This window comes from Euwallacea fornicatus, chromosome 28 (assembly GCF_040115645.1).
Source record: "Euwallacea fornicatus isolate EFF26 chromosome 28, ASM4011564v1, whole genome shotgun sequence".
NCBI lineage: Eukaryota > Metazoa > Arthropoda > Insecta > Coleoptera > Curculionidae > Euwallacea > Euwallacea fornicatus.
The window spans coordinates 573,082-584,849 of record NC_089568.1 but is presented as its reverse complement, the minus strand read 5'-3'; the positions used below and the strand labels follow the sequence as shown (position 1 = coordinate 584,849).

The 11,768-nt window shown below is 38.3% G+C and overlaps 1 pseudogene; it reads left to right on the top strand.

Moving 5' to 3' along the window:
• Positions 1-8,100: 8,100 nt before the first annotated feature.
• LOC136347313 (histone-lysine N-methyltransferase SETMAR-like) lies at positions 8,101-9,137 on the top strand (annotated as a pseudogene).
• Positions 9,138-11,768: the final 2,631 nt, after the last annotated feature.

The following is an 11,768-nucleotide window of genomic DNA, read 5'->3' as shown; positions in this document are numbered from 1 at the left end:
TATGGAAATGATATAATAACTTCGTTTTTCTATGTAAAAAACTTCTTTTTTTAGAAAAAAACTTCTTTTTTAGAAAAAAACTAATTTTTTTAGAACAAAAAAATCGTTTTTTAGAAAAAAACTTCTTTTTTAGAAAAAAAAACTATTTTTTTTTAGAAAAAAAACTTTTTTAGAAAAAAACTTCTTTTTTAGAAAAAAAAACTATTTTTTTTTAGAAAAAAAACTTTTTTAGGAAAAAACTTATTTAAAAAAAAAAAAACTTCTTTTTTTAGAAAAAAACTTATTTTTTTAGAACAAAAAACTTATTTTTTTGAAAAAAAACTTATTTTTTTGAAAAAAAACTTATTTTTTTAGAAGAAAAACTTTTTTTTTTTAATTTAAGCAATACACATGTGTGAAATGAAGTTATACAGCAACGAGAAATATTCAGACATTATTTTTGTTTATTCTTCTACGAATCGTAACTCATGGAATGCAGTAAGGTAGTACGCTAACTGTTTTCCGCAAAGAATAGTATCAAATCGTCGTATCTTTCAATAGTATTTTCAATAATTGCCGTCTGCCTCACTCTTTTAAAAGTAAGATAAACTCTGGAAACGATATGACGGGAGAAATTTGGTTGTAGATGTTTTTCATGAAAAGCGAAATAGTATAAGATGAGGAATATTTTAGAACAAAAAAGAAGTAAGTAAAAGACTGACGCTCAGGACTCTGAAAAGTCAACAAAGTGTAAATAAGGGGAACTTACGATGGTTATTTAAAATAGGAAACTTAAGTGGGTTTCCAATTGAGTTATTGGAATTTTTGCAGCGGGAATACAAATGAAGATCCGGGGACATTTAAATTAGAAAAGCGACCAGTCCAGAAAAATAAAAAAATGAACTTTTTTCAAACTGAAGTGAGTTTTTCGAAATGCTCTATCTTACATTTTTGGTAACATTTGATGTGCAGAACGATCTCCTGAAGTTTAGCCAGATTGCTCAGGGACACTATGTATAGCTATAGGGAAATACATTATTGTAGAATCATAAAACCAGGCCATAATTCAATTGACCATCAACATTTTTGTAAATTTATGTATTCGTTTTTTCCATTTGACAATACCGCGTCCCCATACTTAAAGACATTATGAAGACAATTAGAGTGATGATCCTCTGGGCGTCTGGTGCCCACATGTGATCGAGCGGGGGTAAGAAACCCAGAAACCCAGGTAGCAGTCAAGGAAATTGGAAAAAGGAAGAGGCTGACCCTGGACAGTCCCGAAAGCGACGAACTGAGATGAGACAGGTCTCGGTCCACCTGCTCTTCTTTCTTTTGTTCTTCCATCTTTAGTTAATAAACATACACTTATAACTTTTGTTCTTGACCTGCGATTTATTTCGTAGATATAACCACCATCCCATATCTACTCTAGTATTGGAATTTGATATCCCATTGAATCCCGATACTACATTATCGTATAGGAAAATCATATTATCAGTCTCTGGTGCTTGCCAGCATTGGCAGCATCTCGGTTACCAACCTATTTCAACTACTGAGAACATGTTACACTTGTTACGAAATACACAGCTTGTTATTAGTAGAAAATACTTGATTGGGATGTAAATTCGTTTCAGGCCTAGTAGCAAACTTTTCAGTTGTTATGGATGAAAATTACAAAAATCGAACTCCCAGAAAGGCCCCAGTAGCAGTTGAGGCATTTAAATATGAGATGTCTTTTGCAATTAGCACATCCCAAAATATATTATTGCTTCTCTTTTAATTAACAGCCCTACTGCCTTATTAATTCAGTAAGTAATCATCATAAAAATGAATTCCAAATTGACAGTAATTATCACTTTTGTTTATTCTCCAACCAACAAATAGCTCAACTTGTGCAGGTAGTTGAGCTGATCTGTATCTCCTTAAGTGACTCGAATATTACAACACGTCGGGCAATTCGTTTTGTCTAAAATCAAGATTCTCATGTGGCACTTTCAAGATTTTTTTCCAAAATTTTATCTAGAGACAACGTCAAATGTCGATAAGTACGTACAAAAGTATTTACCTAAAAATATCAAAACAATATTGAATAACCACACTACAAGTGTATGTTGTAAGCTTACGATAAAATCAGTTAATAATTCAATTCAGCATTAATTGATTAAACCTCTTATTGATGGTGCAAATGGATTTTTCTGGTTCGGAAGGGCTTATTCCTACAGGTAAAAAGAAAAAAAATGCCTTGTGATGCAAGAGTGAAATCACATGTTGTCCACAAGAAATGTACCAAATTTATACACAAAATATTGTGAATAAGTGAAAAAATTTAATAATAATTTAATAATGGGTGGTATCTCCTCTTAAATTAATACATTCCTGCAAGCGACGAGGCGTGCTTAAAATTAAATTGTCAATATCTTCCTGTGGTATTGCATCCCAGGCAATCTGCACCTGCTCGCGGAGTTCATCTACGGTCTCTGGAGGGCGAGCTAAACGTTGAAGTCTCCGACCCATTATATCCCATACATGCTCTATTGGGGACAAATCTGGAGACCGAGCTGGCCGAGGCAAAGTATCCAAATTTTCAGCTTCCAAATACCTCAAAGTATCGTTGGCTACATGTGGTTGCGCATTATCCTGTTGAAATGTGCTTCCAGGATGGTCGTGCATGTACGGTAGAAGAACCGGTTCTAAGACACTATTAATATACCTCTGAGCATTTAATTTATCATAAATGAAAACAAGAAGAGATCGACTACCATACTGGATGGCACCCCAAACCATGACACCTGGTGTTAAACCAGAATGACGCCTTTCCAAAAAGTCCAAATTTAATCCCTCTCCTCTGCGTCTTCTAACACGTAACCGTCCATCAGATCGCCATAAACAAAATCGGCTCTCATCACTGAACACGATTCTTCTCCACTCATCCACCCATTGCACTCTCGGACGACACCACTCCAGTCGGGCCACCCTGTGGTTTCGTGATAATAGAAGCCGACGCATAGGACGATATGAATTTAGTCCAAAACTTCGAGTTCTGTGATACATCGTACTTTTTTTTGTGCCCAAGGAGGTGGAAATCTTCAAAAAGACACCCGCCCGCTTCGGGTCGGGTAGTGTGAGATTCGAGTCTACGCCCGCCTACCCACTAAAACCGCTCCCTCTCCTCTTATGGTCCCAGTATCGCCTGATAGGCATTCCTTCGGGACGCCCGGTCGTAAGAGCTACTCTCTATGCTTTCGTCCTTGTCCTTCTGTACCGTTCCCGCTCAATCTTCTTGCGCATGATCTTCTTGACCATGCACTCAAACGCTCTCCACTTACACTCACTCTCTACGAGTTCATAGCCGATTGTCCCTCGGTCCAGGTTGAGTCCCGCCCCTCTGGCCTCATTCCGATCGGTCTCCCACTCCAGACATCCCCAGATTGTGTGCTCTGGGGAGTCTGCAACTCCTGGCTCTTCACAGAACTAGTAGCCGTCACTCTCTTAGACCTTTATTCTGTGCAAGTATTTCCCGAATACTCCGTATCCAGTAAACACCTGCGTTAGTTCGTACCCGGTCTTCGTCATTTGCATTCGATCCATCGTCTAATGCTCGGAACGAAGACCTCTACCCATCCATCATACACACTCCACTCACTCATCACCCAATCTCCGGCCTCCCTCCTAAAACCTTTACCTCTCTCCCAAACCATTTTCCTCGCGATACATGGTACTAAGGGAGACCCTTCGATTTAGGGTGGCTACCCAGTTAGCACCAAGAGACGGAATTGTTTCAAACGAGGCACCTGTCGCTGAATGACGAAGTCGCCGGTCTTCGCGTTGGTTCGTCATTCTTGGACGGCCACTACCACGATGACGATTTACTGACCCTTCGTCAGACCAATCTCTCCAAGCTCTTAGCACTGTTGATGCGTTTCGATCCAATCTACGTGCAATTTCGCGGCAAGGTAAACCTGCCTCATGCATACCAACAATTCTTCCCCTTTCAAAGGGAGTTAACTGCCGATAAACTGCATTTTGGCGTACAAGAGGCATTTTGCACTACCACACATTCAATATGGTACTAACGATAGTACCTTTATCGCTATCCGCCTGTAAAAAAATTTACAAAAAAACGATCGTCACAGATAAAAAAGTAAAGAAAAACTTCATATCGTACTAAAATACGAACTTGAAATTTTTATCATTTTTTTCTCTTTACAAGTCTAAAATCATACCAAAATTTCAAATACATACAGTGCGTTCTTCTTGGGGTTGCGGTTTTTTTGAAAGTCAGTGTATGAACCTTTGAACGCGAATGAATTCAAAATATGAAGTTTGATAAACTCTGAGATGACTCGCCGGTTTTTTTACTAGAAGTATAACAAATATCCACTCAAAATAGTCGCCATTGGTCATAGACTTTAACCATATAATAATATAATGGATGTCCTATTTGAAAAACTTGAATTGCGGACTCTTGAACGCGAGCTAGGCTCCACGACTAACTCAAAATATGGAGTTTCGCAAATACTGGAAATACTCGCCTGTTTTCTGTAAGAAATATATTAGGAGTTGGAATTAAATCGTAGCGTTTTTTTTAAGAAAAAATTTATTGATTTTAAATGAAAATATAAAAATACATTAATTGAAGTATTGCCCATCGCTTTCTACTACTTTTGACCATCTTTCGGGCAGGGCACGAATACCGCGTCGGAAGAACGCGTTGTCTTTTGATGCAGTCCATGAATCGACCCACTTTTGACAATCTTCGTAAGAAGTGAACTTCTGCTCAGACAGACTATGAGCCATCGAACGAAACAAATAATAATCAGATGGAGCAACATCTGGGGAATACGGCGGGTGGGGCAGGATTTCCCATTTAAGTCTTTCCAGGTATGTTTGTACCGGTTTTGGGACGTGCGGACGAGCATTGTCGCGCAGCAAAATGACTTTGTCGTGTCTTTTGGAGTATTCCGGCCGTTTTTCTTTCAATGCACGGCTCAATCGCATCAGTTGTAGCCGGTAGCGGTCTCCAGTTATGGTTTCAACAATTCATAATAAATCACACCCCTCTGATCCCACCAAATACACAGCAGAAGCTTAGACCCATGGATATTCGGCCTTGCCACTGATGTTGACGGTTGACCGGGCTTAACCCATGACTTTCTGCGCTTCGGATTGTCGTAATGGATCCATTTTTCATCACTAGTGACAATCCGATGCAAAAAACCTTTTCTTTTTTCCCGTTGAAGCAACAGTTCACACGTCAAAAAACGCCTCTCAATGTCCCTTGGTTTCAGTTCATATGGAACCCAATGTCCTTCCTTTTGGATCATACCCAAAGTTTTAAGACGTTTTCCTACCGTTAATAAGTTAACTCCCAATGATGTAGACAATTCTTGAAGTGTTTGACATGGGTCTTCGTTGAGCAATACCTCCAAAGCGTTGTCTTCAAATTTTTTTGGCTGACCAGGTCGCTCCTTGTCAATCAAGTCGAAATCGCCAGCTTTAAAACGTGCAAACCACTTCCGACACGTTTGTTCAGCTAGAGCATGTTTATCATATACTTCCACTAAAATACGATGAGCTTCAGCAGCACTTTTGTTCATATTTAAGTAATGGAGTAAAATTCCCCGCAAAAACCCTTTATTCGGCACAAATTGTGACATATTCAATAAATTATAAAATGTCGTTATTTATTATTCAAAAAGTGGATATGCTAAGCAAATGACCTCTATTGACCGCTGTTTCACGATAAGTATTATATATTATTGTAGATAACAACGAAATACTGTATTATCTATCCCATCTCTTGTAAAACGCTACGAATTAATTCCAACTCCTAATAACTTTTTTTTCTTAAAATTTAACTATCGTCTTATGTTTTTCACATCTCAACTAAGCAGAATTTTTAACTTTGAATTACGCCAAGCACGTTGCTCTTGTGTCAAGTGCCGAGGATCAGTGTTGGAGCAGAAAGCAAAGGGGCACAACAGGAAACCAAACGCATTCAGTATTACATATTATTAATTTGAACAATGGACATCCCTATCAATAATTAACAAACTAGAGTTTCTATCATCAGCCAAAGAGGAAAATCGCAGCAGATGTTCGAACTCGTACTCAGATAAAGGATTAAATTTCCGTGCACGTTAACAATGGGGGAAGCACGCATTGGCACTTCAAAAACCGATCTTGGTCCCCGTCATCGAAGTATTTAAAAAATCCATATCCCAACTTTACTTTCTTATTCCCGTAAAGACATTCCAATCCCGAAGTTGCCGAGACAACCTTATCCAGAAGTCTAATTTTGTGCCTGTAATTCGGACAAATAAAAAAGTTAGGACAACAAAGGACATCCGAATCAATTATATTTAAATAAACTGGTGCGCAGTTTTGTATTAATTCTGGTGCGTTCCTCAACTGAAGGTGACAGTTTTGTTTCATGCACGTTTTTTCATCAAATTCTCCAGTAAAATTTTCATGGCAAACACATGAAAGGCAGGTATGCTTGGGGATAAATTTCTCTCCTATTTTATAGGTTTTCCCCTCGACTTCACAAGTTTTATGCGTTACACTATTCTGAGGGCAGATCTTGCTGGGACAACACCGACCTAAAGTGAAACCATTAAAGCAGTTAGGTTTTAAGTTGAAGAAACTCCACCAATTCGATTCGCAAAACACCGGTTGGCATACAATTTGATGGTCACAAATGCATCTACAATTACTGCAACAATCCGATTCTGTCAAATTATTGTCTATAACTTCACCCACTAAGTAGTTCCGCCCTCTATAGGAACAACCGCCATTCGCGTAGATGGTACTGCAATTGTAGCTAGTGGCACACATGGCTGCTTCTGGATTCAAGGGCTCGCAATTCAGGTCTTCATACAAGAAAGCTCCATTATGGTGGCACTCGTCGGGATTTCCAGATCGTACGAGGGAGAATGTCACCATAACCAAAGCAATGTAAAAGATTCGGTAATGCAGAAATACTATTACATGCATCCTGACACCAAAATGCACAGCACAATTAGTTGATGAAAGCCCAATAAATAAATAAACCTTGATTGAAATAGAAATATAGTTTAACTTAATTATTGATAATGTTGGAGGCTGAAATGTACAAAAATGACCACGCGTTGTAGATTAAGAAATCTATTCGTGGCCTTATAACTTGCAGTTAGGCCAGTCAGTCAGATAAGTATCATATAGCCATTAATGTAACAAGATAATACAACATGAGAATAAAGAATAAGATAAAAGTTGGCCGACTGTTACTTCCTCTTTCATTGAATGTGAAAATGTGCGCATTTCTTCACAGAACCTCTGAGAGGTGTAAATGATACAGGGTTAGTCCCGCAACCGTTCGTCAGAAATCTTTTTCCCCACCCAAACCAAGTATTGGGTTGTTCCATTATTAATGTCGTTTTATTCTCATAGATGGCTTAATTTATACATAGTGATCTCGTCGCTTATATTATTATATGCCACTTTAAAGGTTATGTTTTCGGCTTTTTTCGATCGAAAATTGAACGCGGTTAGTAAACAAGAAATTATTTAAAATTTAGGTTGAAGATGGACAATCAAAGTGAGCATTATCGACGCATTTTATTATTTCACTTTCGAGAGGGCAAAAAAGCAGCGCAAGCTCAGAAGAAATTGTGCGAAGTTTATGGTGAGAACTGCCTTACCGAACGCCAGCGCCAGCGTCGGTTTTCTGGCTTTCGTTCCGGAAATTTTAATGTCCAAGATGCACCACACACTGGACGCCCAATCGCCATTGATAACGATGAAATAAAGGCCTTAATCGAAGCTAATCTGCGCATGACAACTCGAGAGATAGCAGAAATGTTGAACGTATCGAATTTAACCGTTTCTCTACATTTAAAAAAGCTCAGGTACGTTCGCGAATTGGATGTTTGGGTTCCTCACGAATTGAAGGAAATTCGCCTCACTCAACGTATTAGGTCGTGTAGTATGAAATGAGTAGATTCTCGAAATGCCACATTCAACTGCGAATAACTTCACTCTAAATCCATATTTGGACTTTTTTATGTGGAAAAGGCACATTCTTCCTCTTTCGATCAGAGTTTAAAGTGTTAAAAATTATTGAAAACTTTTATTTTTATAAAAATTTTTGTGCGGCCATGCAAAATAGTGAAATTCGTGTGTTAATGAAATATGAGTACCACCGTGGAACCACGACAGCTCAGACGGCTCGCAATATTAATGATGTGTTTGGTACTGAAGTCGCTTCACGGCAAACAGTATCTCGTTGGTTCATGAAATTTCGTTCTGGCAATTTTGACCTAACAAATGAACCACGTGGACGACCTGAAACTCAAGTGGATAACGATCATCTGAAAGCCGTGGTGGAAGCGAATCCACGTCAAAGTGCGTTCGAATTTTCGTTAATATTCAGTGTAACCAAAAAAACAATATTGACTCATTTGGCTGAAATTGGTGAGGTGAAGAAGCTGGACAAGTGGGTACCGCATGAGTTGAGCGACATACAGAAAGAACGACGTCTCGAAGCTTGTGTCTCTTTGTTGTGCCGGTATAACAACGATCCATTTTTGAATCGGATTGTTACTTGTGATGAGAAATGGATCCTATATGACAATACCAGACGTTCATCGCAGTGGTTGGATCAAGATGAACCACCAAAACATTGTGCGAAAAAAAATCTTCATCAAAAGAAGCTTATGGTGTCCGTTTGGTGGTCCAACGCAGGTTTCATCCATCACAGCTTCATGAAACCTGGTGAATCGATTACGGCTGATGTCTACTGCCGACAACTGACCGAAATGATGAGGCAACTGACGGTTAAGTAGCCAAGATTAGTCAATCGCAGCGCACCGCTATTGTTGCACGACGACACTCGGCCACACACCGCACAAGTCACCTTGGCCAAGCTACAGGAGTTGGAATTGGAAACTCTTCTTCATCCACCATATTCACCCGACTTAGCACCCACTGATTACCACTTCTTTCAAAATTTGGATAACTTCTTGGTAAGGAAAACAGTAAACTCCGACGAGGCTGTCAAAGCTGCGTTCCACGAGTTTATCGACTTCCGGCCTGCAGGCTTTTACAGCAGGGAAATCAATGAACTTCCCGTTAAATGGCAGAAGTGTATTGATAATGGTGCATATTTCGATTGACAATAAAAACATTTTATATGAAAAAAAATGACTAAAGTTGCAATTCAATTCTACTCATTTCATACTACACGACCTAATATTAACATATGTGATTCTTTGCTGAATCGTAACCAAAACGAGTCACTTTTAAAAAGAGTCATAACGGGTGATGAAAAATGGATTGTCTACGATAACGAAGTCCGAAAACGATCATGGACCAAACAAAATAAACCTGCGCAATCGACGTCCAAAGCCAATATTCATCAAAAGAAGATTTTGCTATCTGTGTGGTGGGACTACAAGGGTATTCTGTATTTTGAACTGCTTCCGAAAAACCAAACTATTGATTCGAATGTTTACTGTCGCCAGCTATCGAAATTGAACGAAGAAATCAAAAGAGAACGTCCTGAACTCGCTAATCCCAAAGAAGTACTGTTCCATCATGATAACCCCATACGTCTTTAATAACGCGTCAAAAATTATTGGACCTAAATTGGGACCTGATACCTCATCCACCATATAGCCCTGACTTGGCGCCGTCAGATTATTATTCGTTTCGTTCTCTTCAGAATCATTTGAATGGTAAAAATTTCGATTCTGATCAAGCCGTTAAAAATAGGTTAAATCAATTTTTTACCTCTAAAAATCAAAGCTTTTTCGAACGCGGAATTTTCCAACTTGCCGAAAGATGGCGCAAGGTTATCCACCAAGATGGCCACTACGTCATTGATTAATATTTATTATTAATATGAGTATGTTCCCTTTGAAAAAACATAAAAAATACGACATTAATTATCGAACAACCCAATAAATTATTTTCAAAATGGCGACTCTTCTGCTGGTACCAGAAGTAGCTAGCAATTCCATTATTTTAAATGTAATGATATCATTTGCGGATTTATCATTCACTTTTAAGATCAGTTTATGCAAAATATTTTAAGTTTGAAAATTATCGTTTCCGAGGTATTTCGGAAAATTTTTAAGTTTTGATAGCTGCAAGATTCCAAAGAAATCAGTATTATGCGCTCACCGTTGTGAATTTTGCTATCGGTGTTCTGGTGCACAAAGAGGATCTAATAAGTTACATTTCAACGTATTTCAACTTGGCAAAAAGTCTCCCATAACCCCCGAAATATGCTTCCGATGTTGCATGACTTCGAGTCTCAATGACGTGCTTATTTCAGATAAATCACCCTGTACTTTAAAGCATGTTCGAGTTCCGAACTTAATTCTGTATCAAATATTATTAAGGTTCCCTAGACCAACGCTGGACAGGGTATTCTATCTGAAACAAGTTATCGTGATTTGAGGTAATGCAACTTCAGAGACATGTTCTGGGGTATTATGCAAAACTTCCTAACAAATTGAAATATATCAAAATGTAGCTTATTACATCATCTTTGAGCCCCAGAAGACCGATTCCAAAAGTCGCAGGGGTTGATACACAATATCGATTTCCGTGATATCTCGCAGCCGTCAAAAATTTCAATTTTCCGATATAACGCTGAGTTTTAGACATAAAATACTCTACAAAAACCGATTTTAAAATTTCACGAATAATCCGAAAATTTAAAGGGGGGAGGGGGGGGGGGGATTTAAAATAAAAAAATTAGCAGCTATTTCCGGTATGACCGAAAGAGCCATCATGGTGACAATATTTCACTTGAATTCAACATCGTTAATAATAGCCTGAAACCGAACTTCATTAGACTATTATTGTGGGAAGTAAAAAAAATTCTAATGCGCGGGTTGCGTGACTTGCTCTGTATAAAAAAATATGTTCGTGGCATTTTAACTACAGCAGCATTCTGTAAAGTCCAAGGGTCATATCCCGTCGTAATTCCTCATATGAACAATCGTCCAACGTAAGAGCGCAAGGGTGGAGACCTTATTCTACTTAACTTTGAGGAAGCAACGTATCTCCGACCACCAACAGGTTCCGCCGTAATTTGGCTCAATGGGGTCTAAATTGTTAACCAGCCAAAATCGCCGTGTTAATTACAAAAGCAACCATCAAAACATCTCTATTTAATTTACAGCGCCAACCCATCTTACCTAAATCTTCCGCTCTGATGGCCCCATGTTGCGTGAAGCAATATCCAACGTCGTGTGTATCCACAACCATAACCAACGTGAATATCCATCATTATCATGGACTCTTGCCACGAAAACATTGTGAGGCATATAAATGGGAGTAATAATCATTCCTATGATAATACTATAATATTTCAGATATACGACCAGAACGGTGTACAAAGTCAAATTCCTTTAATTTTATAGCTTGAATCTGAACAATTTCAAGTTAAATCAAGAGTTTTTCTATTTAAAGCAATGCATAGCTTTAAATAACAGACATGTTCACAGTTCAAACTTCTACAGTTTTGTTATAAAAATGTTTTGAGATAAATATAAATTCAACGATTTAGAGTTCGATCCCTGAGACGATTCAGAGAAGCCTAGTGCGGTGATAAAATAAACAATTTTTTGTATTTTTTATTGTTTACGTCGGAAACATACAAAAACGTATGAGTAGAAGAATATTGCCACCACGGAGAAGAACTCTCCCCAATGATGGACAGAGGGAGGTCGCAAGAGTTTAAATAGAATCCGACATCTCAGGAAGACTTCGAAACACCCAAATTAAAAAGAAGA